The sequence below is a fragment of the Muntiacus reevesi genome, chromosome 1, assembly GCF_963930625.1.
Source record: "Muntiacus reevesi chromosome 1, mMunRee1.1, whole genome shotgun sequence".
Classification (NCBI taxonomy): Eukaryota; Metazoa; Chordata; class Mammalia; order Artiodactyla; family Cervidae; genus Muntiacus; species Muntiacus reevesi.
In genome coordinates, this window is record NC_089249.1 from 130844452 (window position 1) to 130857406 (window position 12955).

General features: G+C 38.6%; 1 protein-coding gene across 1 annotated transcript in view; it reads left to right on the top strand.

Annotated features, from left to right (window-relative positions):
- Nucleotides 1-12955, top strand: part of LRRIQ3 (leucine rich repeats and IQ motif containing 3) — a 194355-nt gene that overhangs the window by 147447 nt on the left and 33953 nt on the right. The gene's annotated exons all lie outside the window — the stretch shown is intronic.

Genomic DNA, 12955 nt, shown 5'->3' on the forward strand with positions numbered 1-12955 from the left:
AGTAGTATAAATTTGAAAAGGTCTTTGATGTTCTCAATAATTTTTAAAGGTATAAAGTGACCCTATGAACAAGAAGTTGATCTGGGTGCTGTGACTGCAGAATCAAAATCCCTGACTTCATGGGGCTTACATTCTAAAGCAAGAATATAGACCATAAACAAATGAACAAAGTAATTTTAAGTGGTCATAATATGAATTAAAAATAGAATCTGATAGAGAGTTTAGAGAAGGTGATGGGGTACTTTCAGTAACACAGCCTTCTTTATGTAAGGCAGTCTGCTTTAGAAAAAGTAAGATCACTTCTGAAGTTAGTATTTGGTTTATGATGAAAAGGAAAGATCCATGTGAAGATTTTAGGAAAGAGTATGCCAAGCAAAGGCAACAAAGAAAGTTTTAGGTTGAGAAAATCTTCATATTTGAATATCAGATGAAATCTTATGAACCTAGTCTATAGTGAGTAAAGAATGATAAGGTTGGATAAGTAAGAGCCTTGTATGTAACCCAGATATCAGAACTCAGGCCTACCCTGTTGTCATCCTCTTCCTACTTATCTTTAAATATAACCTTCACTAGCCATATTCATAAAAGAAAAAGGTTGCATTCATAACCCCAACAAACACCAAGCAAAATAATATGTGGCAAGAGCCTCTAGTCATATTTCAAGTTTAATAAAGCTGAAGTCCTATGTAAAAAGGGAATTTCAGAGAGGACTATCAGACACTCTCTCCAGCAAAACCACCATTTAACTGTTGAAAATTATATAAAGCTATCATGTAAAGTCTCTGTAAATTATCCAGAGGACATACAACAAATGAAGGAGAACTCATTCAAGAAAATCTACTAAATCTCAGTAAGAAGAGTGAGAGGTCACGGTATGTGAGCCATGACCTGCTTCTTTACCCACTTTGTTTCTGCTCGAGGTTAAAGCAGCAGAAACTCTATGTTGGATACTCTACTCTGGGCAGATGAGGCTGAAGAGTGGTTTCTTTTTTTCTTTATTTTCTAGTGCAAGGCTACAGTTTTATCCTGGAAGGGTAGTCTGTTGGCATTTCTCATTCCCCGACCCCATGTTGCAGAAGCTCTGTTCTAGTCTGGCAAAGGCAGAAGCCTACAGACCCCTACCCTCTCCTCGTCCCTACTCACAAGTGGAAGCTCTTCCCTCAGGCATGGAAGGGTCAGAATACTGGGGCTAGATTATTCCTACTGCAGCTCCCTCGTAGGGCTGAGCTTCTATACTGGGAGAGGCAAATAAGACCAAGGCTACCACTTTTCTTTCCATGTGTCAGATCATAGAGCAGGGCTATCATTCCTGTAGAAGCAAACGACTACCCTCACCCCACCTTCCATGTAATGGAACAGAAGTTCTGCCCAGGAGAAGAGGCAGACCATGAGGATGAAGAGTTCTGCAGTTCTGACTGAAAAGGTTGAGTTTTTCTGAAACAGTTGGAAAATTCCATGCCAAAGAGCATTGTTGAAAACAATGGATGTTTTGGTGGAGATAAGAGGGTGTTGATAGTTCCATAAAACTGGATGCAACAAGTGAAGTGACAGGACAACCAGACGTTTAACAGAGATGCCATGGGAAAGGACAGCAAAGAATCCTCTTGGGATCACAGTCAACTTGGAGGATCAAGAAGTTTGTGGACATGCTCAGGAGAAAACAGAACAGTGTATGGAACAGGTTTAAAAACATTTTCTAGTCCAGGCACAGATGTGTTAACAAAGGATAGAAGCTTCTCTGGCACAAGGGGTTTAAGCAAAACCTCTGACTAAACACTGGCTAATAATAAGCTACTTTGACCCAGGGCCAGTTCCTTAAAAAGCCAGACATAAGATAAAATAACAGATATTTGGCAATCTAGAAGACTATGTATGTGCCCAAGGCTGCATCCTCTCAAAAACAATTGAACAAGGTACTTTGCAGGTTGTGCTGGTGGTGAAAAACCCGCCTGCTAATGCAGGAGATGTAAGAGACTCAGGTTCGATCCTGGGGTCAGGAAGAGACCCTGGAGGAGGCATGGCAAACCACTCCAGTATTCTTGCCTGGAGAATCCCCATGGACCGAAAAGCCTGGGAGGCTACAATCCATAGGGTTTGAATTGGACATGACTGAAGCAACTTAGCATGCATGCATGCATGCACTTCCAAGCTACGAGTCCCTGGCTTCAGTTCAGTTCAATTCAGTTCAGTCGCTCAACTGCGTCTGACTCTTTGTGACCCCTGGACTGTAGCATACCAGGCCTCCCTGTCCAACACCAACTCCCAGAGAATACTCAAACTCATATCCATTGAGTTGACGATAACATCCAACCATCTCATCCTCTGTCTTCCCCTTCTCGTCCCACCTTCAGTCTTTCCCAGCATCAGAGTCTTTTCAAATGAGTCAGTTCTTCACATCAGGTGGCCAAAGTATTGGAGTTTCAACTTCATCATCAGTCCTCCTAATGAATATTCAGGACTGATTTCCTTTAGGATGAACTGGTTGGATCTCCTTGCAGTCCAAGACGTTCTCAAGAGTCTTCTCCAATACCACAATTCAAAAGCATCAATTCTTTGGCACTCAGCTTTCTTTATAGCCCAACTCTCACATCCATACATGACTACTGGAAAAACCATAGCCTTGACCAGACAGACCTTTGTTGGCAAAGTAATGTCTCTGCTTTTTCATATGCTGTCTGGATTGGTCATAACTTTTCTTCCAGGGAGCATGTGTCTTTTTATTTCATGGCTGCAGTCACGATCGCAGTGATTTTGGAGCCCCCAAAAATGAAAGTTTGTTTCTGTTTCCACTGTTTCCCCATCTATTTGCCATGATGTGATGGGACCAGATGCCATGATCTTGGTTTTCTGAAGTTTTCTTAGATTTCTTAGTCCTTGGCTCAACTTTGGTCAAAAACAAAACAAAACAAGAAATTAATTATGATAGCAGTCTCCAAAACCACAAACACACACCAGTAAAATTTAAAAACCTTAATTGGATAAGGGGATAAACACAATCCTTGACTGATAAGTGGCTGTGCTGAACCAGAGGCTGAACTTAACTAGGTGGCTAAACTAAAAAGAGGGCGCAGAGGAGCTACTCCACGTTCAAGGTCAGGAGGGGTGGCTGTGAGGAGATACCCCTCAGCCAAGGTAAGGAGCAGCGGCTGTGCTTTGCTGGAGTAGCCATGAAGAGATACCCCATGTCCAAGGTAAGAAAAACCCAAGTAAGACGGTAGGTGTTGCGAGAGGGCATCAGAGGGCAGACACAATGAAACCATAATCACAGAAAACTAGCCAATCTGATCACACAGACCAGTCTTCTCTAACTCAGTGAAACTAAGCCACGCTGTGTGGGGCCACCCAAGACGGACAGGTCATGGTGGAGAGGTCTGACAGAATGTGGTCCACTGGAGAAGGGAATGGCAAACCACTTCAGTATTCTTGCCTTGAGAACCCCATGAATAGTATGAGGAGGCAAAATGATAGGACACTGAAAGAGGAACTCCCCAGTTTGGTAGGTGCCCAATATGCTACTGGAGATCAGTGAAGAAATAACTCCAGAAAGAATGAAGGGATGGAGTCAAAGCAAAAACAATACCCAGTTGTGGATGTGACTGGTGATAGAAGCAAGGTCCGATGCTGTAAAGAGCAATATTGCATAGGAACCTGGAATGTTAGGTCCATGAATCAAGGCAAATTGTAAGTGGTCAAACAGGAGATGGCAACAGTGAATGTCGACATTCTAGGAATCAGCGAACTAAAATGGACTGGAATGGGTGAATTTAACTCAGATGGCCATTATATCCACTACTGGGCAGGAATCCCTTAGAAGAAATGGAGTAGCCATCATGGTCAACAAAAGAGTCTGAATACAGTACTTGGATGCATTCTCAAAAATGACAGAATGATCTCTGTTCGTATCCAAGGCAGACCATTCAATATCATGGTAATCCAAGCCAATGCCCCAACCAGTAACGCTGAAGAAGCTGAAGTTAAACAATTCTGTCAAGACCTACAAGACCTTTTAGAACTAATACCAAAAAAACATGTCCTTTTCATTATAGGGAACTGGAATGCAAAAGTAGTAAGTCAAGAAACACCGGGAGTAACAGGCAAATTTGGCCTTGGAGTATGGAATGAAGCAAAGGCTAAAAGAGTCTTGCCAAGAGAACGCACTGTTCATAGCAAACACCCTCTTCCAACAACACAGGAGAAGGCTCTACACATGGACATCACCAGATGGTCAATACTGAAATCAGATTGATTATATTCTTTGCAGCCAAAGATGGAGAAGCTCTATACAGTCAGCAAAAACTATACCAGGAGCTGACTGTGGCTCAGATCATGAATTCCTTATTGCCAAATTCAGACTTAAACTGAAGAGAGTAGGGAAAACCACTAGACCATTCAGGTATGACCTAAATCAAATCCCTTATGACTCTACAGTGTAAGTGAGAAATAGATTTAAGGGACTAGATCAGATAGAGTGCCTGATGAACTATGGACAGAGGTTTGTGACATTGTACAGGAGACAGGGACCAAGATCATCCCCATGGAAAATAAATGCAAAAAGGCAAAATGGTTGTCTGAGGAGGCCTTACAAATAGCTGTGAAAAGAAGCGAAGCAAAAAGCAAAGGACAAAAGGAAAGATATAAGCATCTGAATGCAGAGTTCCAAAGAATAGCAAGGAGAGATAAGAAAGCCTTCCTCAGTGATCAGTGCAAAGAAGTAGAGGAAAACAACAGAATGGGAAAGACTAGAGATCTCTTCAAGAAAATTAGAGATACCAAGGGAACATTTCATGCAAAAATGGGTTCAATAAAGGACAGAAATGGTATGGACCTAACAGAAGCAGAAGGTATTAACACGAGGTGGCGAGAATACACAGAACTGTACAAAAAAAGATCTTCACAATCCAGATAATCACGATGGTGTTAGCATTCACCTAGAGTCAGACATCCTGGAATGTGAAGTCAAGTGGGCCTTAGAAAGCATCACTATGAACTAAGCTAGTGGAGGTGATGGAATTCCAGTTGAGCTAATTCCAAATCCTAAAGGATGATGCTGTGAAAGTGCTGCACACAATATGCCAGCAAATTTGGAAAACTCAGCAGTGGCCACAGGAGCTGAAAAGCTCAGTTTTCATTCCAATCCCAAAGGAAAGTAATCCCAAAGAATGCTCAAACTACTGCACAATTGCACTCATCTCACACACTAGTAAAGTAATGTTCAAAATTCTCCAAGTCAGGTTTCAACAATACATGAACTGTAAACTTCCAGATGTTCAAGCTGGTTTTAGAAAAGGCAGGGGAACCAGAGATCAAATTGCCAACATTTGCTGCATCATTGAAGAAGCAAGAGAGCTCCAGAAAAACATCTATTTCTGCTTTATTGACTACGCCAAAGCCTTCAACTATGTGGATCACAATAAACTGTGGAAAATTCTGAAAGAGATGGGCATACCAGACCATCTGACCTGCCTGCTTAGAAACCTGTATGCAGGTCAGGAAGCAACAGTTAGAACTGGACATGGAACAACAGACTGGTTCCAAATAGGAAAAGGAGTACATCAAGGCTGTATATTGACACTCTGCTAATTTAACTTCTATGCAGAGTACATCATAAGAAATGCTGAGCTGGAAGAAGCACAAGCTGGAATCAAGTTTGCCGGGAGAAATATCAATAATCTCAGATATGCAGATGACACCACCCTTATGGTAGAAAGTGAAGAGGAACTAAAAAGCCTCTTGATGAAAGTGAGAGAGGAGAGTGAAAAAGTTGGCTTAAAGCTTAACATTCAGAAAACTAAGATCATGGCATCTGGTCCCATCACTTCATGGAAAATAGAAGGGGAGACAGTAGAAACAGTGTCAGACTTTATTTTCTTGGGCTCCAAAATCACTGCAGATGGTGACTGCAGCCATGAAATTAAAAGACGCTTACTCCTTGGAAGGCAAGTTATAACCAACCTAGATAGCATATTAAAAAACAGCGACATTACTTTGCCAACAAAAGTCTGTGTAGTCAAGGCTATGGTTTTTCCAGTGGCCATGTATGGATGTGAGAGTTGGACTGTGAAGAAAGCTGAGTGCCGAAGAATTGATGCTTTTGAACTGTGGTGTTGGAGAAGACTCTTGAGAGTCCCTTGGACTGCAAGGAGATCCAACCAGTCCATCCTAAAGGAGATCAGTCCTGGGTGTTCATTGGAAGGACTGATGCTGAAGCTGAAATTCCAGTACTTTGGCCACTTCATTCGAAGAGTTGACACATTGGAAAAGACCCTGATGCTGGGAAAGATTGAGGGCAGGAGGAGAAGGGGACGACAGAGGGTGAGATGGCTGGATGGCATCACCGACTCGATGGACATGTGTTTGAGTAAACTCCGGGAGTTGGTGATGGACAGGGAGGCCTGGCGTGCTGCAATTCATGGGGTCGCAAAGAGTCGGACACGACTGAACGACTGAACTGAACTGAAACTCAAAAAATTGGAAATAGAGGAAGAGCACCTGACCAGGAACTTGTGACTTTGCACTGAGAGGGAAATAGACTTCAAAGAGGTACTTCAGTCCCATCATTGTTTAAATTAGAAAAATGACCAAGCAAACAGCATCGGCCCCTGATGGGAATGGGTGGGAATCAGCATCGTGAGTTGCTACCATATACTATATTAAAATGTCCAGATTTCAGTAGAAAATAATAAGATACACAAAGAAGAAGAATGTGTAACTCATACACAGGGGGGAAAAGAAAGCCAGCAATAGAAACTGAGTTTAAGAGGATCTGTTTTAGTTTCCTTTGCTGGAATAACAAGTCACACTAAAAAGAAACAAAAGTATATTCTCTTAGAGTTCTAGAGACCAGAAGTCCAAAATTGACCTTAAATACTGAAACTGAAATATTAGCAGGGCTACTTCTTCTGGAAGTGCCAAGGAGGAATCCCTCATTGCCTCTCCCAGCTCCTAGAGGTTGCCAACACTCCCTGGCTTAACACCACAGTTCTTTCCCTATGTCATCACATTTCTTTCTCCAATGAGAACCAGTGAACAGAAACCTCTGAAGAAATCAACGCCAGAGTAGGGAAACCTGAAATCTAATTAATGAATTGCTAGAGGCACAATGTGGAGAAGTCTGAGCGATAGAAGTGACACGGGGACCCATTCATTCATTGAGGGATTCCTACATTTTTGTGAGTTTTACCTCCTGGAGCATTAAGTAAGTTCTCATACAGTGAATATTGGGGAAATATCCTCTCAGGTTTCTGACAAAGGTAGGGTGAAAGGAATTACTTTGAAATACATAGGAGCATTCTATTCCTCCTAAGAGAAGTTTTTTTTTTTTTTTTTTTTTTTACAAAAATCAGAATGGACTTAGTTGTTGTTTTTGTTGTTGAAATATAGTTAATGTGCAATAGTAAATAATTTAGAGGTGTACAATATAATGATTCACAATTTTAAGGGTTATACTCCATTTAGAGTTACTATAAAATTTTGGCTATATTTCCTGTGTTGCTCAATATATTCCTGTAGCTTATTTTATACAGTATATTAATAGTTTGTACCTCTTAACCCCCTACTTTGTTGTTCCTCCTCCCTTTCCTCTCCTCACTGGTGACCACTAGTTTTTTCTCTATATCTGTGAGTCTATTGCTTTTCCGTTTTATTTACTAATTTCTTTTATTCTTAGGTTCTACAAATAAGTGGTATCATTCAGTATTTGTCTTTCTCTGTTTCAGTTATTTCATTTAGCATAATATACTCCAAGTTCATCCATGTTGTTGCAGATGACAAAATGTCATTCTTGTTATGACTGAGTAGTATTCCATCATATATATACTACTGCTTCTTTGTTATTCATCTATTAATGGACACTTAAGTTGCTTCCATAACTTGGCAATTATAAATAATAATCTATAAACATTAGGGTACATGTATCTTTTCAAATTCATGGGTGACTTTTGAGGAATTGTACACCCAGGAGTGGAATTTCTGGTTCACATGGCAGTTCTAATTTTAGTTTTTTGAGAAACCTCCATACTGTCTTCCACAGTGGCTACACCAGTTTACATTCCCATGAGCAATGTATGAGACCTTTTCTCCATATCACCACCAATACTTATTGTTTGTAATCTTTTTGATGATAGCCATTTTAGCAAGTAGGAGGTAATACGTCTTTGTGATTTAAATTTGCAATTCCCTGATGATTACTGATGTTGAGCATCTACTCATATTCTCATTGGCCATCATTGACAATCTGCATGTCTTCTTTGGAAAAATGTTTTCCAGTTCAATTCAGTTCAGTCACATCCTATTCTTTGTGACCCCATGGACTGCAGCACACCAGGCTTCCCTGTCCATCACCAACTCCCAGAGCTTACTCAAACTCATGTCCATTGAGGTGGTGATGCCATTCAACCATCCCATCCTCTATCATCCCCTTCTTCTCCTCCCTTCAATCTCTCCAGGTCTTCTGCCAATTTTTAAATTATTTTTTGATGTTTAGTTATATGAGATTATTATGTATTTTGGATATTAACCTCTTATTGGCTATAACATTTGCAAATATTTTCTCCCATTCAGCATGTTGTATTTTCATTTTGTCAGTGGTTTCCTTTGCTGTGCGAAAGCTTTTAAATTTTATTAGGTCCCATATGTTATTTTTATTTCCTTTGCTTTAGGAGACAGAGCCCCTTCTCTCCCCTGCCCCCCCAAAAAAACTACTGCTGTGATTTATGTCAAAGAATGTTCTGCCTATGTTTTCCTTTAAGAGTTAAACTGGTAACTGTTAAACATACTTTGTGCATCTATAGATGTGTGTTTCTTAGACATTTCATATAAATGTAACAATAAAATATGAGGTTTCTTGTGTCTATTTCTTTTATATTGTGATATTTGCAAGGATCTTGTATGCTGTAGTATTTTTCATTATTTCATTTTTATGACTGAAATTCATTTTATAGATATACCATTATCTATACATTATATAGATACAATGTATTTTATTCATCAGTTGATAGATACTTTATTTTTTCAATTTTAGGGCTATGATAAATTTTTTTTTCATATACGAGTTTTTATGTGGACATATATTCTCAGTTCCTTTGGGTATATAGCTGGGGGTGGTATTGATGTGTCATATGGTAAGTCAATGTTTAACATTTTGATGAATTGTTTTCAAAAGTGACTGTATCTTTTTTATAGACAGCAAGGTATGGTAGTCCATCAACAATACATGAGGTTTCTTCTAATTCTCACCAACACTTCTACTGTCATTTAATGATAGCCATACAAGTGGGCAAGTAAAGGAACTCTTACTGAGTTTGATTTGCAGTCCCTTGATGACCCTTTGGTTCAGCATCTTTTTAAGTGCTTATGGCCATTTGAATATCTTGTTTGGATTAATTTATTTTCAAATACTTTGCTTATTTTGCAACTGAGATATTTTCCTTTTTATTTTTAACTTGTAAGTTTCTTTATATATTCTGGATACAAGTCTTTTAGCAGATATTTTCTCTTATGTCATGAGTTCTCTTTTCACTTTCTTGTTGGTATCATTTGAAATACAAAGTTTTTTTTTTTTAATTTTAATGTTCAACCTCTCTTTCTCCTCTCTGTCTCCCTCCTTTCATCTTTCTTCCCCTTTCTTTTCCTTCTCTCCTTATTTTTATTTTAATTGACTTGCACTTTTTTTGATAATTAAAACATATTTCCTGAGCCAAAGTTATGAAGAACTACTTCACTGTGTTATTCTAAAAGTTTTTAGCTTTAATTTTTACATATTTTTCTGTGATCTGTTTGAGTTAATTTTTACACTTGGTGTGATAAATAAGGATCCAAGGTCACTTTTTAGAATGAGTTATTTAATTGTCCCACCACCATTTATTGAAAAGACAATACTATTCCCCCATTGAATTGTCTTGGCACTCTTGAAAAAACTCAATTGACCATAAATGGGCTAATTTTTGGATTCTCAATTCTATTAAACTGATGTTAATGTTTATCTTTATGCCAGTATCACCCTGACTTAAATACTGTAGGTTTGTAGAAAGTTTTTGAATAAGGAAATGTGAGTCCTCCAAATTTTTATTTTGGCTATTCAGAATCTCTTGCAATTTTGTATGAATTTTAATATATTAGCTTTTTAATTTCTTCAAAAAAAGTTCCTTGGGATTTTTTTAGGGGTTGTTTGACTCTCTAGATTTGTTTAGGTATATTGCCATTTTTAACAATTTCAAGTCTCCTGATCCAAGAACATGAGGTTCTTTCCATTTATTTAGATTGTCTTCACTTTATTTCAGCTTTTTATTATTTTTTTAGTTACCGTATACAAGTCTTGCAGACTTCCATGGTGGCTCAGTGGTAAAGAATCAGCCTGACAATGCAGAAAATGTAGGTTTGATCCCTGGATTAGGAAGATCTCCTGGAGAAGGTAATGGCAAACCACTCCAGTATTCTTGCTTGGGAAATCCTATGGACTGAGGAGCCTGGTGGGCTACAGTTCATTGGGCTGCAAAACAATCCTAAGTGACTTAGTGACTAAACAATAACAACAAACAAGTTTAGTATTTGTTTTACTAAATTTATTCCATAATAGTTTTCTTTTGATGCTATTAGAGATGGAATTATATTCTTAAATTCTTTTTGCATTGTTCATTGCCAATATGTAAAAGTAAAATTGACTTTTGGATATTACTGTCATACTGAACTTGTTAGTTGTAATATTAGTAGATTTTTAGTGTAGTCCTTAGATTTTTCCATAGAGTATATCATATAATCTACAAGTGGAGGAAATTTTACATCTTCCTTAGTAATTGTGACCCTTTTTTCTCTTTTTCTTGGTGATGTGCATTGGCTAGAGCCTCCAGCACAATGTTGAGTAGATGGAGTTAGAAAAGACATCTTTGCCTTGCTCCTAATCTTAGAAAGAAAGCTTTAAGTACATTGTTAGGTGTAGGATTTTTATAGATAATCTTTATAAGATTGAAGCTGTTCCTTCTGTTCTGAATTTGTTGAATCAAGAAAGGTTGCTGAAACTTAACTACTTTTTCTCTGTTTATTGAGATGATCATATAGTTTTTGCCCTATATTCTTTTAATTTGGCATACTACATTAATTACTTTTTATGTTAAATAAACTTTGCTTTCCTAGGATAATTCAACTTGATCATGATGTATATAATACTTTAATATAAGGCTGGATTCAGATCACTAGTATTTTGGTGTTGGTCTATAGATTTATTTTGTTGTCTTTGGTTTTGGTATCAAGGTACTACTAGCCTCTTAAATGAAATGAAATGTGCTCCTTCCTCTTCTGTTTTTTGAGAGGGTAAGAATTTGTGAATAATTGGCATAAATTCTTTTTTAATATTTGGAATAATTCCCCAGCGAAGGCATCTGATTGAATGGTGTTTCCTAAAATATCAGGGTCTAATCACTGTAATCTATTAATGTGACCTTGTCAGAAAAAGGGTCTTTGCAGTTGTGAGTAAGTATCCTGAGATGAGAACAGATCCTATATTATCTGTAAAGCCCCTGGATGCCATCACAAATGCCCTTATTAAAAAAAAAAAAAATAGCAGGAGATTCCACATACACACAAATGGGAAAAAGAGAAGATAATGTGAAGATGGAGGCAGATAAGTGAAGGAATGCTGGCAGCTATCAGAAGCTGAAAAAGGCAATAAGCAGATTCTCTCTTAGTTTCTGAAGGGAATGCAGCTCTGCTGATATCCTGATTTCAGCTTAACAAAGATAATTTTGAATGAATGGCTTCCAAAGCTGTAAAGTTTCAGCTTCAGCATCAGTCCTTCCAATGAACACCCAGGACTGATCTCCTTTAGGATGGACTGGTTGGATCTCCTTGGAGTCCAAGGGACTGTCAGGAGTCTTCTCCAACACCACGGTTCAAATGCATCAATTCTTCGGTGTTCAGCACTTTTTATGGTCCAACTGTCACATCTATACATGACTACTGGAAAAACCATAGCTTTGACTATGTGGACATTTGTGGTAGTGAAGTATCTCTGCTTTTTAATATGCTGTCTAAGTTGGTCATACCTTTTCTTCCAAGAAGCAAAAGTCTTTTAATTTCATGGCTGCAGTCACCATCGGCAGTGATTTTGGAGCCCCCCAAAATAAAGTCTGTCACTATGTCTATCATTTCCCCATCTATTTGCCATGAGGTGGTGGAACCGGATGTAATGATCATAGTTTTTTGAATGTTGAATTTTAAGCCAGATTTTTCACTTTCCTCTTTCACTTTCATCATGATGCTCTCTAGTTCTTCCTAGCTTTCTGCCATAAGGCTGGGGTCATCTGCATAACTGAGGTTATTGATAGACCTCCCAGAAATCTTGATTCCATCTTGTAATTCATCCAGACCAGCATTTCACATGATGTACTCTACATATAAGTTAAATAAGCACAGTGACAATATACAGCCTTGATGTACTCCTTTCCCAATTTAGAACCAGCCTGTTGTTCCATGTCTGGTTCTAACTGCTGCTTTTTGACCTGCATACAGATGTCTCAGAAGTCAGGTAAGGTGGTCTGATCTTCCCGTCTCTTTAAGAATTTTCCACAGTTTATTGTGATATGCACAGTCAAAGGCTTTGGTGTAGTCAGTGAAGCAGAAGTAGATGTTTTTCTGGAACTCTTTTGCTTTTTCTATGATCCAGCAGATTGGCAATTTGATCTCTGGTTCCTTCTCCTTTTCTAAAACCAGTTTGAACATCTGGAATTTCTTGGTTCACATACTGTTAAAGCCTGGCTTGGAGGATTTGAGTATTTGCTAGCATGTTAGATAAGTGCAGTTGTGTGGTAGTTTGAACATTCTTTGGCATTGCCTCTCTTTATGAAAACTGATCTTTTCCAGTCCTGTGCCCACTGCTGAGTTTTCCAGACTTGCTGGCATATTGAGTGCAGCATGTTAGCAGCAGCATCTTTTAGGATTTGAAGTAGCTCAGCTGGAGTTCCAT